Genomic DNA, 13359 nt, shown 5'->3' with positions numbered 1-13359 from the left:
ATTAATGGGTAGACTGACCATGCATTTTTAATCCTAAGTCTCTCATTCATTTTCAGTTGAAAACGAGCATGTGTTTATCCAGAACCTTAATAATAATATCTTTTAAAAGTCAAGGGCTGAGATTCATCAATCTTAGAAATAGGTAATAATGCATTTCCAGGCTGTTTATAGTAGTTTGTTCTGTACTGGACTATATTAGACTTAAGATTCTGTTTGTGCTGGACTCTGAACAATAGTGCAAATGCTATGAGGTGAGTACAAACAGACAAACCAAGTGCTACCACCTCGATTCCTTTTCAGAAACATGGACTAAAATTTACACTGACTCTTAATTTCTTTTTAAGGATATATGTACCCCATACTAAACTTTTTTTTTTTTCCTTCCAGGGTTATTGCTGGGCTCGGTGCCTGCACCATGAATCCACTGCTCCTGGAGGCCATTTTTTTCCCCCTTTTGTTGCCCTTGTTGTTGTAGCCTTGTTGTGGTTACTATTATTTCCATTGTTGATGTTGTTCGTTGTTGGATAGGACAGAGAGAAATGGAGAGAGGAGGGGAAGACAGAGAAGGGGAGAGAAAGTTAGACACCTGCAGACCTCCTTCACCGCCTGTGAAGCGACTCCCCTGCAGGTAGAGAGCCGGGGGCTCGAACCGGGATCCTTATGCCGGTCCTTGCGCTTTGCGCCACATGCGCTTAATGCACTGTGCCACCGCCCGACCCCCAATACTAAACTTTTATAAAGAAAAGTTGAACCCTGAGCTAATCACAAGAAACTCCTACCAATGTCTTGTTTTCTAGTTGAAGACAGTAAGAATAATAGTAAACAGTATTATCACTGTATACTATACTTTCCTTTATTGTAATTTAATAACATAAAGAAATTAAATTATTTCTGAAATTCACTTGACATGTTTTCATGTCTTATGTTTGTGAGGAAGGCAAGGTGACTACTTCTTTCAGAACTGAAGAAACAGATTCAGAGAGACTGTATAGTTGGTGTAGACTTACACAGCTCACATTTGGACCGAATCAGGTCCTTATATACTAAAGCAGAACTCTACCCGAGCACAAAATCTGAGAAATAATCCATCTTCCTCTTATAGGGATGTGGCAACAGAAAATCTTTCTTCTTTATACACTAAATAATCAAGATGAACAAAACCAGTGCGGAGGAGTGACTTCCTGTCTCTTAGACCCAAGGACAGTGAGAACAACAGGAACCAGATTAAGAAAAGCCACAAACTTCATAAACAAACCTGAGTTGTAGTCAGGTATCTTTGTGCCTTTTCGACTCATCTTTGTCATTCCTGAAGCCCTTTAGATGGGCCCTTTGTGTGACATTTCTCCATGCTACACAGTGGATGTGGCAATGGCTGCTCCCTACTGTATCCAGTGATGCTGAGAAAAGAAGGGAGGTAACCTGTGACATGTGACTTGAACTAGGGAGAAGAAATGAGCTGTCACATGTATAATGTTGATGACTGAAACGAGCAAACTTGCAGAAATCCAAATAAATAAATAAATGGTAAACAAACTACCTCTTGAACTTTGTGAGTCTGGCTATGGTGGTCAGGGACCTGTACAAAACTATGATAGAGTGTGGTGACTTACATTTTAAAGGCTAAATAAATAATTAAATTTCATTAAAAAATCCACGTTAACTTGCAAAGAACAAAAAGGGGGGCGTCAAATTGTCTCTCAGATTTGGTGAAAACTCTGCTGATTATGAGGGAGGCAAAGGGGCACAGAGCTTAAGTGATGGGTGTGATGTGGAACTATATCCCTAACGTCTTAGAACTTTGTAAACCATTATCAAATTATTAATCCAAAACCTTAAAAAAGAAAAAAGAGGGGAGTTGGGCGGTAGCACAGCGGGTTAAGTGTACGTGGCATGAAGCACAAGGACGGGTGTAAGGATCCTGGTTTGAGCCCCACCTGGCTCCCCACCTGCAAGGGAGTCAGTCACTTAACAGGCGGTGAAGCAGGTCTGCAGGTGTCTATCTTTCTTTCCCCCCTCTCTGTCTTTCCCTCCTCTCTCCATTTCTCTCTGCCTATCTAACAACGACGACAACGACAATAATAACTACAACAACAATAAAAACAACAAGGGCAACAAAAGGGGAAAAAAAAAGAACTGTGTGAAAGAGTCTCCATTTTTGGTCGTGGGGTTGGTTGGACATGGAAGGGACTGAAAACCCTTCTTAGTAAGAACTAACAACCACACAGCTTTTTACGAAGTACAAGTTCAACCCTGTTTCCAGAGAGGTGACTGTCATCAGTCCTCTCTCTGCAGATGAAGACTTGCTGGAGACTGTCAACCTAGCAGGTGGCAGAGGCAGTACCTAAACCTTTCTGTGTTGGCTCCAGGCGCCAGGCACCAGGCTCCATGTTGTTCCTAACCTGACTGACCACATGCTTTCTTTGCTTTGAGAAGTCGCAGGAACTTAGCAGATCTAAGACACAAGCTGGCTGTGCAGAGGGAGAAAGGATTTAGCCAACAACACTGCAATTAGACATGGGTGAGATTTAGTTCAATCGGGAAGAAAGTCTCCTCACTCTTTCTTGTAGCTGACTTGGAAAATTCTGAGAACCATGTTGGTTTAGAGTAATAAATTATTTGGTTTTGGCTTTAGCCCAAGGCACTGGTTAATAGTATCATTTGTTATTATATCCAGGGTCCTGGATTTGAAAACAGTGGGCTGTGTAAGACGATGAGTTCGCGATCTAATTTATTTCTGGGTGTTGGTTTTTGTTCTGTTGAGTCTGCCGTGGGGAGAGCCATGTTTGCTTTGGATGGCTTCACGGCAGCTGCGCTGGGCTGAGTAAGTGCAAGGCTTCGCGCCATGGGGTCCGAGTTTCTCCTTTGTCCTGTTGCCTTCAGCTGCTCTTAAGAGATGCTGTCCTTTGAGCATGGAGTTTTTGTTTTCCTCCACCCCTTGTTCTCTCTAGACCCCAAGAGAATAACTGTTTGGAAGCTTGAAAGGCTATATGTCGTTAGGACCATTAGTCTGCATTAAAAATAACTCTTTTATGAGAGATAACATAACAAGAGAGAAGTGTGAGAGAGACCAGATCACTGCTCAGTACAGGCATATACAGTGCCAGGGTTTAAACCTGGGATCACTGGGCTGGGCCTTCTCATATGCAAGCCCTTCACTTTAATGCTTAACTGACTTTCCAGCTCTTGGCCTGGATTTCTCTAATAACCCTTGTCACACCAGATTCACCAGTCAGACACTTGAGGAAAAGCAGCTATACATGTGCCAGTCTGTGACCTGTTCACTCCCAGTCTGTGGAAACACAGGACCAAAACTGAGACCAGTTAAGAAGCCATTAATGTCATTTATCACATCTCTATATTAATTTGACTAATACAATGCTATTTTTTTATTTGTCTCTTTAATCCATTCACAAAATAGGGCCTGGATTTTATATGCTTTTGTTTTTAATTTAATTTTCTATTCATTTGTGTTGTTGTTGTATAAAATTATCAGTCCACAATAGACTGCCTAAAACCAAATAAACTAACAAAGAAAGCCTCCAAACACCCAATCTTCCCCACTGGGGGTCTGAGAAATACTGCTCTACAGACACCACTACACAGAGTCCACTTACTTTCAGTCCTCTCCATCAATAGATATTTTCCTAAGACTCCAGTGACTGATCCTTCCTGACCTCAGGTACTTAAACTCAAGATTTAACAGAATTTCCCCGCACCCTCCTTCTGAGCCCACCACCATCTCCAACAGTCTAGCTATTTGCTTACTGAGTCTAAGAGTACGGTGAAGAATACAGCAGTTTGGGACACTGGGGCGAGGAGGAGAGTCTATCAGTGTTCATGATGATAGTATATCCAAAGGTCCCCAAAGAATAGAACTCCTGCCTGAGATTATAGTCATACAGTCATGCCCTCTCTGAGATTCTTTTTTGTTTTTCATTTATTGCCATTAGGGTTATCACTGGGGCTCAGGGCCAACACTAGAGATCTACCATTCCCAGGGGCCATTTTTTTCTTTCAATTTTATTGTATAAGACAGAGAGAAATTGAGAGAGAAGGGGGGAGATCGAGAGTGATAGATAAGCTGAAAACTTGCTTCACCACTTGTGAAGCCTTCCTCCAACCCCTGCCCTGCAGGTGGTGAGTGGGGGCTTGAATCCAGGTCTTGCATTTAACCAACTGCACACCCCCCAGCTCCCTCCTGAGGTTCTTTAGAAATGATAAACTTGAGAATAACTGTGAAGAAGAACAAAGCACCTTTGGTAAGACTTTCATCTTAATTTTAAAGTAGAGAAACTGGTTAAGTTGGGTCCGGACATATGGAGCACTGCTCCTCCCTAAAGTATGAATAGGCTTTCACACCTCCTGCAGGCAGAACGATGGTGATCTGAGGGTAAGATCGTGGAAAATTTGCTTTATCTCTCCTCAGGTTTTCTTTTTAATTAGAACACATTCTGCACATTAGTCATCTTTTATGAGCTGCGAAGCACTGTTTCCTATCTGCAATTGCTGAGTCAAGGAACATAGTAGTTCTCTCCTGTCCTGCTTCTCTTTGTCTCCTTTGCGTATCATCTGTGAAGTAACTGCAGTGGAGGAGTTGGAGCAGTTGAGTACAGGGTTTAGGTAGAAGGAGTGACCACAGGCAAATATCTTGAGGGTTTGGCTAATGGGCAGTTCCCAGTACTTTTGGAGCTAATTTCCCAGTCAGATACTATCCTTATCTTGATTTTTTTTCCTCCAGGTTTCAAGATGCTTTTTTTTTTTTTTTTCCTGGTGACACCTCTTATTTCCCTCTCTCTTTTTCAGGGTGGCCTTTGATGTTATATTCAGTGAGTTCAAATGTTATGGGAGGGGTGGGAAAATCCTGCATGGGGTGGTCTCTGTGATTTCCTGGGCCCAAGAAAGATCATTTACACTGTCTGCAGTGTCTGCTTTGAAAGATTTACACATGTGAAAATCCTTCCAGTGAGGATGCCTGCCAAAGGAAGACTTACAGCCTTGACCTCTTTCCCAAGCTCCAGTCTTGTGTGGAGACTAGTCTTATACAGAGGAACTGAGGGAACAAGATGGGCTTGGTGGAATTTTAGGGAGAAAACTGACAAATTTATGGGTCAAATCAAGAGGGAGATTCTGAGGAAAAAGTCAGGTGATTACAGCCAGAAGAAAAGTGGAAGCAGGCAGGGGATAAATAAAAGAGCAAAGAATAAATGATTCATCTAAAATAGGAATTCTTCTAATGGAGTTATTATATGTGAACAGCTTTGATATTATGATGTGCTCCAGGTCAAATATATCATCTTTGTACAATAGAAGCGGATATTTTAAATGGAATAATTCTATCACATTGAAAGCAAATAAGTAGTCCAAGTGTAATGATTTGTTAAGCTACAAACACAAAATGATTGTTATTTCAAAAGGAATGATTAGGCTTGTTCATGAAGGAAATGTATGCTACAGTCAAGCTGAAACTCAACTTATTATCTCTCAGAATTTTCATTTCAGATGAATTCAGTTAGAAAACATCACTCAGTTTAAGGTATGCTCGATGATAGAAGTTTTTTTTTCTTCTATCTGACTGACCCCACCCCTTACTACACACAGACTTGCATATCTCTGGCCCTGATAATTATCCCCATTTATTTACTTTTTAATTTTTTTTTTAAACCAGAGCCCTGCTCAACTCTGGCTGATGGTGGTGTGGGGGATGGAACCTGGGACTTTGGACCCTCAGGCATGAGAGTCTCTTTGCAGAACCATTATGCTGTCTACCCGCACCCTCCCTGAATCCCTATCCTACACTTACTTTATTACAAACTATTCCAGATGAATTAAAGAGTTTCTGTGAAAAATGAAGTCATTATAAACACTTACAAAATTATAAACTAAAAACATTATTTGAGAGATAAGAATGCATAAAGTGTATTAGCTTATCACACACATTTAATACCTTAATAAAACAAAACATGTCATCGGCAAAGACATGACCAAATGTTCGTTGTTTATATTAACCTCCCCTCCCCCAAATATAATGAAGACCTCTTAGAAGTCAATGAAAAACAAAAACAAAAATGACCTAGAAGGAAAATTTTTTTCATATAGATAAAATCATACTTTGCTTAAAAATTCTCACTAAGGACCATGTATATAAATAATATATTTTTAAGCCTTGGTGATTAGAAACTTGGTTATAAGGCTTATAGGATAATAAGTAAAGCACATTTTAACTTTAAGTATAAGTTTGACAGTATCAGTGATTTTAGCAAGTATAGACAAAAAAGACCAACCAGCAGGCTGACAAAATATATGCCAACAAAAACATAGCCTGCTCAGTTTTCATTGTTGGTTGTAGTGGTCTTATTATCATGTGATTTCTTTTAGATCTTGAACTTTGTATATCTTCTCTCCTTATACACCTTAACTCACTCATTTCCCACAAGCCAAAAGGTTGAATTCTCATTAGAATTTCAAATCAAGAGCTTTTTCCTTTCTTTGCATTTCTAGCTGTGTTCACCAGCTCTCTTTTCGGCACATCTGATTTCTTTTTACTTTAAATAGAGTAGTCATGTTAACAAGACCCACCTATCAACTCCAAGTTCCCCTGACCTCTTAATCTCCCACTGTGGAACTACCCAATCTTACATCAGCTTTACCATTTGCTTCTCCATCTACCTGAATGAACTCTGCTGAAGAGAAACCACATGACCTTAGTCAACTAGTGCATAACACAAGAGTAAGGTATTCACTCCAACAATTCTTTCCCACTCATTTCCCATTCATTCTCTGGCTCAACAGCCATAATAATTTTTACAGATGCTTTATTTATTTACTTATTTATTTATAAAAAGAAAACACTGACAAAACCATAGGATAAGAGGAGTAGAACTCCACACAGTTCCCACCACCAGAACTCTGTATCCCATCCCCTCCCCTGATAGCTTTCCTATTCTTTAGCTCTCTGGGAGTATGGACCCAGGGTCATTGTGGGATGCAGAAGGTGGAAGGTCTGGCTTCTGTAATTGCTTCCCCACTGAACATGGGCATTGACAGGTCAATCCATACTCCCAGCCTGTCTCTCTTTCCCTAATGGGGCAGGGCTCTGGGGAATCTGAGCTCCAGAACACATTGATGGGGTTGTCTATACAGGGAAGTCTGGTTGGCATCATGGTAGCATCTGGAACCTGGTGGCTGAAAAGAGAATTAACATATAAAGCCAAACAAGTTGTTCACTAATCATGAACCTAAAGGCTGGAATATTGCAGATGAAGAGTTGGGAATGGGGGGGGGGGTGTCTCTGTTCTGTAGATAGCTAGTAGGCATGTTTTAGTTATATTACAAAGGATCTGTGGCTATACTAGTTTTTTTTTTTTTTTCCCTCTGAACCTGAAATCTGATATGCAGATGGATCCTAGTTATTGTCTGGGGAGATGATGTCATGGCTGGAAAAAGGACCAGAAAGCTGGTCAGGCAAAAGAGTAGCTCCCTAATATGGGAAAGGTGTATAAATATTATTGACTGTAAACCCCATCAATTTCATCTGATCTGGGGTCCATATTCAGCTTAGGAACCTATGTGACCTCTGCATCCCTGTAGATCTGAGCTCACATTCTGTGGTCATGAGTAGGAACATTCCAAGGTGGAGCATAGAGTATACTGTCCAGCCTCTTTTCAGAGGATGGAACATTCTCTACCGTTGTTGATCCAAGTTGAGGGCAAGGTCCTATGGGAGCCCACAAAGGGGTCTGTTTTGTTGTTCCTGATAGAGATGACCGGTAAGAATGGAGAGTGGGATTTATTTGAGGTGTAGGCCCATCATGTCTGTTTGGGAGTCTCAGGACTCCCCGACTACAGATGCTCTTAATCTTCCCCAGGGCTCCATTTCACACCTTACTGTACTTCATCACTTCATCTTCTACTTCAGTAACAAGTTGGTTCTGAGCCATTAGTTTTCCTGTTTTCTTACTTCATCAGAACTCCTCTTTATTTAACTGTCTTTTGGCAATATCTCCTATTTCCCTCTCTCTTCTCCAGGGTGGCCTTTGATGTTATTTTCATTGAGTTCAAATGTTCTGGGAGGAATGGGAAATAGCTTTCCCTCTTGGTCAACAAGGAGCAACCTCATATAGAGACAGTTATTAGTGTCATCTCCTAGGATTGAATCTTTTGACTATTTCTATAGCAATTTCAGTTTCTACAACAGACCTGGAGGTGTGGCAGACATAGAATGCTCAGGCAAGAGGTCTCGAGTTCAATTCTTAGCTGCACGCACTACTTCTCTCTCTCTCTTTTTAAATATTTATTTTTTTTTATAGACTCCACTATCTTCAGGAATTTTCCATCTATTCCTATTTTTTGTAGTGTTTTGATCATAAAGGGATGTTGTATTTTGGCAAAGGCTTTCTCTGCATCTATTGATATGACCATGTGGTTTTTGGTCTTGCTTTTGTTGATGTGGTGGATCACATTGATTGATTTACGTATATTAAACCAAACTTGCATGCCTGGGATAAACCCCACTTGGTCATGATGAACAATTTTTTTGATATACTGCTGTATCCGGTTGGCTAGAATTTTGTTCAATATTTTCGCATCTATGTTCATCAGAGATATTGGTCTGTAGTTTTCTTTTTTGGTTGTGTCCCTGTCTGCTTTTGGTATCAGGGTGATGTTGGCTTCATAGAAGCTGGCAGGGAGTATTCCAGTGTCTTCAATCTTCTGGAAGACTTTTAAAAGTAGAGGTATTAGTTCTTCTCTAAAAGTTTTGTAGAATTTATTTGTAAAACCATCTGGTCCAGGACTTTTATTTTTGGGAAGATTTTTGATAACTGTTTCAATTTCATTAGCTGTGATGGGCCTGTTCATGTTATCAAATCCTCTTGACTTAGTTTTGGAAGTTGGTAGGTATCTAGGAAATCATTCATTTCTTCCAGGTTCTCTAGCTTGGTGGCATATAGTTGTTCATAGAAGCCTCGCATGATATGTTGAATTTCTGCAGTGTCTGTTGTGATTTCTCCTCTTTCATTTACTATCCGATTTATTTGGGTCTTCTCCCTTTTGTGTTTTGTGAGTCTGGCTAAAGGTTTGTCGATTTTGTTTACTCTTTCGAAGAACCAACATTTACTTTCATTGATCTTTTGTATGGTTTTCCTATTCTCAATGTTATTTATTTCTGCCCTAACTTTAGTAATTTCTGTCCTTCTGGTTGCTTTAGGATTCCTTTGTTGTTCTTCTTCTAGGTCTTTAAGATGTGCAATCAGGCTGTTTATTTGTGCCTTTTCTTGTTTCCTAATGTGTGCTTGTATAGCTATGAACTTCCCTCTTAGGACTGCTTTAGCTGTGTCCCAAATATTTTGATAGCTTGTGTCTTCATTTTCATTGAACTCTCGAAACATTTTGATTTCTTCTTTGACCCAGAAGTTGTTAAGAAGTGTACTGTTGAGCTTCCACATTTTGGGACTGTTACTAATCTTTTGTTGATTGTTAAGTGTTAGTTTAATTCCACTGTGGTCTGAGAAGATGCTTGGGATGATTTCAGTGCTCTTGAATAGGCTGATGCTGTCTTTGTGGCCTAACATATGGTCTATCCTTGAGAATGATCCATGTGGATTTGAGTAAAATGTGTATTCCAGTTTCTTGGGATGAATGACTCTGAAAATGTCCAATAGTTCTAGTTTATCTATCTCTTCATTTAGCTCCCTTATGTCTTTACTTATTTTCTGCCTGGATGATCTGTCAAGTTGAGATAGTGGGGTGTTGAAGTCCCCTACTATGATTGTGTTACTGTTAATATATTGCTGTAGCTCTTTCAGTAGAAGTTTGATGTATTTAGATGGCTTCTCATTGGGTGCATAGATATTAATAATTGTTAAGTCCTCTTGATTGACTGATCCTCTGAGCATTAAGTAGTGTCCATTCCTATCTTTTTAAATCTTATCTATTTTAAAGTCTATCATGTCAGATATGAGAATAGCTGTTCCTGCCCTTTTTTGTGGGCCATTGGCTTGTATGATAGTTTTCCATCCTTTCACTTTAAGTCTGTGTTTGTCTTGTTGCGTTAGGTGAGTTTCCTGTAGACAACATATTGTTGGGTTGTGTTTTCTGATCCATCTTCCTACTCTGTGTCTTTTAATAGGTGAATTCAGGCCATTGACATTTATTGATATCAAAGATTGAAGATATTTTAACGCCATTCTTGTAGAGTTTTAGAGTGTTTTGATATATGTCCTATTTGTGGTGGTCTGGTTGTTTATAGGGGACCTTTCAGAACTTCTTTCAGGGCAGGCTTGGTGATGGTTGCTTCCTTCAACTGTTGCTTGTCTGAGAAGGTTTTGATGCTTCCATCTAGTCTGAATGACAATCTAGCAGGATATAGTATTCTTGGCTGAAAGCCTTTCTCATTGAGCACTCGATAGATATCTTGCCATTCTCTTCTGGCCTGTAGTGTTTGTATGGAGAAGTCTGCTGCTAATCTTATGGGTTTTCCTTTGTAGGTGACTCTTTGTTTTTCTCTTGCAGCCTTGAGGATCCTTTCTTTATCCTTATTCCTTTCCAATCTAAGTATGACATGTCTTGGTGTCTTTAGGTCTGGGTTAATTCTGTTTGGGACCCCCTGGGCTTCTTGAATCTTTATGTCTTTGGTGTTGTCTAGACTAGAGAAATTTTCAGCTATTATGGCCTGGAGAATGCTTTCTTCCTCCCCTTCTCTTTCTTCCTCTGGTAAGCCAATAATGCGTATATTGTTTCTTTTGAAGTCATCCCATAGGAGTCTGTTGTTGTTTTCAGTATCTCTTAATCTCTTTTTGAGATCTCTTACTTCTTTTTTAGTTGTCTCTAATTCATCCTCAATCTTGCTAATTCTGTCTTCAGCCTCATTGATTCTATTCTCTCTGCCCTCTACTGCTTTCCGGAGTTCATCTATTTTGTCGCCCTGCTCTGATACTGTTTTAGCTTGTTCAGCTAGTTGCCTTCTTAGCTCAGCGATTTCAGCTTTCAGCTCTCTAATAACCATGAGATAATTAGAATTTTCTTCCATATTCTCATTTGTTATTCCTGCATTTCTGATTACAATTTTTTCAAATTCTTTACTCACTCCTGTTATTATTTCCTTAGCTAATGTTTGGATGTTGAACTCGTTGTTTTGTGCTTCACCCTCTGGAGGACTTTTAGCTGGACTCTTGTCCTGGTTCGAGTCTCCAATATTTTTTCTTGTTGTTTTAACCATTTTATATAAGTTAACAGTTTTTTTCAATCCCTGAGTTGGAGTTCAGTGGTGTAAAAGCCTTTTTTTTTTTTTCCCCTGTAGGCTATGGGAGCCTGAGGGCTTTTAAACTATCAATAGGCTTCTTAGCTTAATCACTGACTCCTGACCAAGAGATAAAGCGGGGTGTGGCAGAGATAATCCAGTGGTTATGCAAAGAGACTTTCACAGCCCCTCAGCTATGCCACCGAGGTATAGGTCTTCTCCTGAGTTTCCCAGTTAGATCTCTGTACCCTGCTGTCCCTCCCTGTTGCTGCTCCAGATTCTGAGGGTAGTAGCAATGGAGACTCAGAGTTGCACTTGGTGAGTCTCTGGGGAGTCCTTTCCTTCCTTCAGCTGTCCCCTTGTTGGTGGAGCAGACTGGAGGTGGTGTCTCCACTGACAAACTGAAGAACTGTTAGCAGTCACTTAATCTCTCCTTAGGCCCCTCTCTCCTCTCTGTCACCAGCCACACGTGTTTGTACTCACGGGTGATTTACTGGGTTTCTGTGGTCATTCTAGTCCTGTCTTGTTTCGGTCCGGGTGGTCTCCTTTGGTATTCCTAGTTGATCCGGGAGAGGAGAGGAGAGTAGAGGAGAGGAGAGAAAAAAGTCTTTTTAAATATTTTATTTATTTTTATTTTACTGAATAGAGACAGAAATCAGAGGGAAAGGGGAGAAAAAGCGGAAGAGAGAGAGAAAGACACCTAGCAACACTGCTTCGCCACTTGTGAAAGCTTTCTCCTTGCAGGTGAGAAGCTCTGGTTCTCTTTCTCCTTCTTTCTTATGTCAATGTATAGGTGAATCTAGATAAATAAATATATATATGTATATATATATATCCCATATATATTTACCAGTCCATTTCTTTAGTATTCATTCTCTCATCCTTATGTTAATTTCATATGCAAATGTACACAGACTTATTTATGACAGATTTAAATTTGAACAGACTCCTCATTCAGAATTCCTTTTCTTTCTTTCTCTCATAATCAGAGTTCTTTCTTTCAAACTTAAATTCTTTCCTAATCCTGACAATTGGTTCTGTTTTTCTTTGTATGAGTAGATCGATCTTGTGGACTTTTTCTCAATCTTCATCCTTATTTATTTCCCTGCATTCCTTCGCTTTGTTGGATAGCCTTCCTTGAAGTATCTTCTGCCTCTGACTTCTGTCACACTCTGCTCTGATATTTTTTGACACCTCTGATCACTATCTTTTTATTGCTATTTACACCTCTTGGTCCCCAATTCTCTCTTTAATCTTTTTTATTCTCTTTAGTTTCACTTTTCTCAAGTGTGCACATTGGAGGACTAATAGCTATTGTTGTATGGAAAAATTTGTCTCGGAAATTTCAGAAACATGTATGTAATGAAACAAAGTGTATTGTAGGTTTTTTAAAAATAATTTAAAAATATATATTCCCTTTAGTTTCCCCTGTTGTTTTATTATTATAGTTATTACTGTTGTTATTGATGTCATTATTGTTGGATAGGACAGAGAGAAACCGAAAGAAGAGGGGAAGACAGAGAGGAGAAGAGAGAGAGAGACACCTGCAGACCTGCTTCACCACCTGTGAAGCAACTCCCCTGCAGGTGGGGAGCCGGGGGCTCAATAGGGATCCTTACACTGGTCCATGCACTTTGCACCACCTGCACTTAACCTGCTGCGCTACCACCCAATTCCCAGTGTATTGTAGTTTTAACCTGGAATTTCTCAGACCTTTTAAATGTTACTGCATACGAAATTGCCCTAGTAAGACAAACAAACAAGCAACAACAAAATCCACCAACACAAGCTATCTGTTTTTAAGACTTGTGAGAATTATGGTAGTTGTCTTTGAGAGACAGGAAAGTTGAGATACAGAGCTTTGGTGGTGGGCGTGTTGTGGAACAATACCTTGTAATCTTAAAATATTGTAATTCACTATTAATCACAAATAAAAATGTAAAAATGCTTAAAAAATAAATGCTACTGTGTATGGTTATTACTCAAAGGTAGTCAGTACACCCACTTTTCTCAAACTTTTTAGACCACAGAATATTTCTTTTTATAGATTGTGCCAATGGATCTTAATTCTAAAGAACCCAAACTGTAACATTTCCCATTTTCACCTTGACATCTCTTTATCA

The sequence above is a fragment of the Erinaceus europaeus genome, chromosome 5 (genome assembly GCF_950295315.1).
Source record: "Erinaceus europaeus chromosome 5, mEriEur2.1, whole genome shotgun sequence".
NCBI lineage: Eukaryota > Metazoa > Chordata > Mammalia > Eulipotyphla > Erinaceidae > Erinaceus > Erinaceus europaeus.
Note: the sequence above shows the minus strand (reverse complement) of the source record.